Here is a 5,800-nt window from a genome sequence, read left to right on the forward strand (position 1 = left end):
TTGTAGCCATAACCATTAAGCAGGTGTTTTTTTCTGTTCTTCTTGTAATTCCAGTTCTACATCCCAACATTTCTTATTAAAAAAAAAAAATCTGTCCTGATTAATTTTTCCAATTTCAAAGGCAAATTTCTTTTCTGTTGGATAAAATACATTCGCTTTTTAAATCTACGCTTGTTCTCAAAGTCATTACTCTAGTTTGGGTTAAACCATTTAGAAGCCAGGAACCAGAGATCCATGTTAATGCAAATTCAGAAGAAAAGGCTCCCATGCACTCGAAGAACAAGGTTCAAGAGTAGGTCCCCAGTAGTAGTGAGGGTAAAGACTGAAAAGGGGAGGATCACCAGCTGCTTCTAAGACAGTGACTTGTTTGTGAAAGGCATTGCATAACATGATGGTCATGATAGAAGCAACCAGGACACAAAAAACCTAGGAAGGCTGTTACAGTTTCAGGTTCTGAAGCAATGATGATTCCTTCCATGGAGATTCCTGCAATCTGAATATTGCTACTTCCATTGAAGTCTCAAAGAAAACTGGTTTGCTATGTTACTTACCAAAATATTTTTTAAAATATTGTTGCAAATATTTGAACTTACATACCCTAATGAGGTATGAGACTATGCAACACGACCAAAATATTATTTCTGTATATATGGAACTGAGTGTTATGCACACAAAGAAGAGTGTCGTGTTTGCATTTGATTGGGAGATGTAAACATCTTTGAGAGAAAAGACTTTTCAGGCTACATTTACCTCTTCGGTACATAACACAGTATTTTGACAAGCAGACCTTTATGAGGTAAATGTTTGATCAGAGATAGTTTATGGTGTAGATAATAAAATGACTGTGCATTAAGTGGCATTACTTCTTTTTAAATGCAGAGCTGTAAGATAGCATACAATGGTGCAGTTCTTGGCTGAACTAGCATGAAGAGAAGAATTTCATTGCCAAGAGATCAAAAGAGGCTTATTTTTCCAAGAGCAAAATTACTCTTATTTGTCAGTTTTTAAACAGCTATGGATGCAACTGATGTATAAGTAAACTGCTGCAGCACAGAAGGGGATTTTAAGTTGCTCACTGGCTTAGTTACTCTGCTCTTGAAGGTCCTTTACATTTCTGTTCTACTCCATCTTCCACTGTAACTTTGATCTGATTTTTATTTTAAGCTTTTATATTCAAATTCTCCTTTCTCTGCTGCTCAACTGTTATATATCTACTGTCTGGTGTTACTTCAGGCTAGAAAAGGGGCTGTTTTATAATGAATGTTGCTTTCATCAAAACTTTTTTTCTGTGAGCTAAACTCTTAAGTGTAAGATTTCCAACCCATATGCACTTGAAGACGAACAGGCTTGTTTTTCAAATCCAGGGATGCCACGTGGATTCTCTATTTTGATATCCTTGATATAGCAGTCAAGACAGTTAAAATTGTTTCTTGTCCACCTTGGCAAAGTCTAGCTAAGTAGTGATTTTGAGAAGTTTCCCAAAGCGGCTGTCATTATACCCAAGAACAAAATGCACTGTTCCTATAAAATTTAAAAAAAAAAAAAAGTATCATGTAACAGTTTTGTTTCTGAGAAGAAAACCCTACATTAACTGACACTCTAAACTAGTGTTTCCCAATGAGCGTAATATGTTGCTGGTGAAACCCTTCAACACTGCTTGCAGCCATAGGAAGTTTAAAAATATATATGAACTTCATGTGTCTGCCACTGTTCTTTTCTGCCTGGGTTATAGCAATGTATGGATATTGCCTGCAGCATGTTAGTTGTTCAGTATTGTTGCCTGTGGGCCAACAGAGGTTCTAAATGCAATGTGTCCATACCTGTCCTTTCAGTCTGACTGGCAGCAAAAAGCATTAAGGTATGTGAAGTTGGTTATCATGTTTCCTTATTTACCATTAAATATTTCAGTTTTTATAAACTGTGAATTGCAGATCACCTTCTTACTGCAGATCAGATGAGTTATTTGGACTGGGGTTTTTTAATGGTACCTTTAAGAGTCTCTGAAAGTCGTAAAAATTACTTTGTTTTTTAATTTCAATCCAAGGTGGAAGATTTCAAAACTTGTGTGCCTTCTTTTTTTGGCAAATGTACTTGGTCTCTTTGAAGTTTATTTATATCAAATACACGCTTAAATAATTTAAGGTGAATTCCAAGGTGCCTAATTTACATACCTACCCGATTTCGGTGAGTCGCTGCCTGATGCCTGACATCGCACACCGTATAGAAGTTCTGCCAGACACCAAACGCAGGGACAGGGGTCCAGCCTACCCGACTTCCCTCTAGAGGGCAATCCAGCCCATTAGATCCCGTCCCTTTGAACTTGAGCTGGCCTGGAGGAATCCACAGTTAAAACGTTCGCCTCCATCCACTGGGCAATCCCCAGGGTGAAGCACCCTTCCAGTGGGAGTTTTCAAAGCACACTCAGGTAAAGAAATTGCGGCATGTTCCAGAAGACAGCTGCTGGGCTCTGGGCTGCCTTGCAAGAGAGGGCACCCACCTCTGCCTGCTGCACACACAGTGTGGCCAGCAATGTGGGAATTACTAGAAGTCATCCCAAGAACAGTCAGAAGGAAGCCTGATTCCCAGTGGATTCTTGTCATTTTGAGCAAGGGGCTTGTTTTCCCATTAAGATCTTAATGTAAGACGTATGTTAAGTTGCAAGGAACTGGCTCCACACACCGTAGTGCCATCACTGCTAAGGCTGTTTCTCATCTGCTTTCCTTCTGGACTCCTTGACTCGTGTCTGGCTGCAAGGTGGCCTAGTTTCAAGACGTGCGGCAGAGAAAAGTGATAGACGATGTAGCACAGCAATACATTTACACAATCAAACTGCCAAAATTAGTTGATGCTGAAAGTGTTTTCGATATCTCAATGCCACATCTCAGCCTACTGAGTGCTGCAGGCTATTGCAAGGATCTACAAGAAAGAAGACTTGCTGAAGGTTTGGGGTTGGATTCTTGCTTAAACCAAACGAATGGAGCACAGGAAACAAAAAGGCCTCTAAATTTAGGATCATTCTTTTGCTCCATGTTGGCGTTCTAACCTTCAGCATGCTGAGCTGTTCCGACTCCCAGCTCAGGGCCTGCCGCAGTGACAAGCACTGCCAGCTCTGCTGCCTCCCTGCCAGCCACTGTGGTTCCTCACCGCTGTCCAGGGAACTCTCTGGCTGACTAGATCCTTTGAACCAAGACAGAGAGGGCATTCTCCAGGGGGAGGGCCTGACACCTTACAGTTTCTACGGGTAGATGTCTAAGGAGCCTCCAGAGTCCACCTTTATAAAACTCCATACAAGTGCAAACAGTGCTTTCAGCTTCCCAGGGGCTCAGAACACACTTTTTGTCGGTGGCAATGGCTGAAGTCTAGTTGCAGTTTGGTCAAGTGAGAAATGGCCTGTTGTACTTGAGAGCAATGGTGGGTTTTTTTTTCCTAAAGAGTTCTCTTGCTGTAGCACCACAACTCCCCTCTCCGGTGACCTGGAATTTTCCAGAGATTGCCGCAGTGTTGCAGAGTGGCTTTTGAGCCAAAGGCATGAAGTGGGGGAAAAAATGAACATTTGAATAAATGGCTTGTGTAGCACAAGTTCAAATGGTGAAAAAAATGGGACTTGTCTGTCTGGGAAGCCAATCTAAGCTTCCTACCTGCATTGCCTGGAGACAACTTGGTTCACTCCAGTTTCAACGAATGCTGTTATCGCAACAATATGCTCATGCTTCTTTATGCTTAGCTGAGGCCCTTCAGGTCTCCTCCTGGGCTTGGGTCCCTAGTAGCTACAATGCCTCGGGCCAGCACTATAGAGCAGAAATGAGGTGGAGTTCAAGCTGACAAGTATTTTCTCAAGGGCTCTGAAACTGAGTTTGGGATTCCACTGGCTTGCTCTTGCTTTATGGTTGCCTTTCCTTAATCCCACTAAGTAGAGCATTCAAGTAAAATCCAACTGAGATCCAGCAGTACTTAGCAGCTGGGCCAGGTGTTAAAACATCGTACCCTTTAACTAAACCTTCAGGTAGCTTTACAATAAAGGGAGAGGGAAAATCATACCGTCAACTTCAGTCTTCATAGTGCTAACAGATTGGCAAAGTTATTGGGAAGTGCTCTTCATCTCTAAAGAGTGAATGAACTGCTAACTGCAGAACACTTGTCTTGTTAATGAAATGTATCCTTCATTCAAGTGATTCATCAGAGGAGTTACAATACTGATAGTTCCTGCTTCCAAGGGCTCCTTTAAAAGGCTGCCTATTAATAACAATAATAAAAAGAGCAGTCAAAGTTAAAATCAACAAACTATTATGTGTTAGGATTATTCATGGAATGCAACATTGTAAGCACGCTGCAAGCCCTAAACTCTGAATTTAGAAGAGCGACACAATCGGGAGAATGAAATTTCAGGGAAAATACTTCTAAAGGAAACGCTGAAAATCTGAAATGGTGAGGATTTTTTAACTTGAAGACCTACTCTTTGCACTCTTCAGTTCTAAGGAAATATGAAGTACCTAGGAAAGTGCTGAGTTAGTTCTGGGGTAGAAGATTTATCTCAGACTTTTTTTGTTTTTCCAGGAAGTTATTTCTCAAATCACCTGCATGTTTTTTACTAAAAAAATAAAATAAAAAAGTAGACTTCTTATAGTGAAAAGCAGTTTCAGAGATAACAAACAAAAAGATCTGTTAAATTCACAGCACTGCTCAGAGCTCATGTGTCCTACCTGCACTAACTTGCCACTTGCTTGGTGGGTGCTTGCCTTGCTGCTTATAGCTGATGTATCTTTCCTGCTGGAATCCATCACCCTTTGCAGGAGAATCTATCCTCACCCGTTTATTTTGCAATAAAGTAACACCTTAAGACGTCCCTCCTTTCACTCTGGAAAACATGAAACAATTAGGATATAATTGGAGCGCTTGCCTGCGTGCTCTTATTAAACAGCAAAATGAATCCATGCGACAGGAATGGCAGCACCAGCTGAGTTTATTGTGCACGTAAAGCATTTAATGAAAAGCTGTCAAGTTTGATGTGTCAGTACTTTCAGAGTAACGGTTACATATAGCCAAAAACTCCAGCTGCTGTAGCTGGTCATGGGCTGTGGAGCTGGACTTCCCTCTCCCACATTTATGGTTGTTTTTCTTGTTTTAATTCTTTGGGAAACGGTTTGTTTTCCTACAAGCTGTTAGTGGGAAGCGCACGTGTGATCCGGCAGGCTAATGCAGCGCCTTACGCGCTCCTGTCAAATCCAGGGGAGATAAAATCTACAAGGATACTTAATTAAAAGAGAACGCGATCTCTCTTTTTATAAATCATCGCTCTGCCATCCTGAACATGGAGCGCGGAAACGCTCTCTGGGTAAAACGGTGCAGGAGAAGAGCATAAAACTCTTGGATATAGATTAAACCAACTTGCTGAAGTAACTTTTTGTTTTGAGCGCGGGCTTCAGGCAGAAAAAAAGGCACCAAACCGCAGCCCTTCGTGGGAGAACCACCCGGGCTGGACACGGGGCTCCGGGACCCTCGCTCCCGGCCCTCCCTGTCCCTGAGGGAGGAGGGGGGAGGGGGTCCCGGAGCCCGCGCTGCCGCCCGCCACGCGCGCTCCACGCCGGGCGCGCGCGCGGTGAGGGGGGCGGGGGAGGGGGGGAGCGGCCACGTGCTCGCTGCCGCGCGCCCTCCCCACGTGCCCGCGCGTGGCGGGAGTTGGGGGGGGAGGGGGAGGGGGGGGGCGCGCGCGCGGGGTCCCCGGCGGGAAGGGCGCGTTGGCGGCGGGAGCCCCGGGGAGGGCGGGGGGTGGGGACGGAGCGGGGGGAGGGAAGGAGGGGGG

The sequence above is a fragment of the Phaenicophaeus curvirostris genome, chromosome 2, assembly GCF_032191515.1.
Source record: "Phaenicophaeus curvirostris isolate KB17595 chromosome 2, BPBGC_Pcur_1.0, whole genome shotgun sequence".
NCBI lineage: Eukaryota > Metazoa > Chordata > Aves > Cuculiformes > Cuculidae > Phaenicophaeus > Phaenicophaeus curvirostris.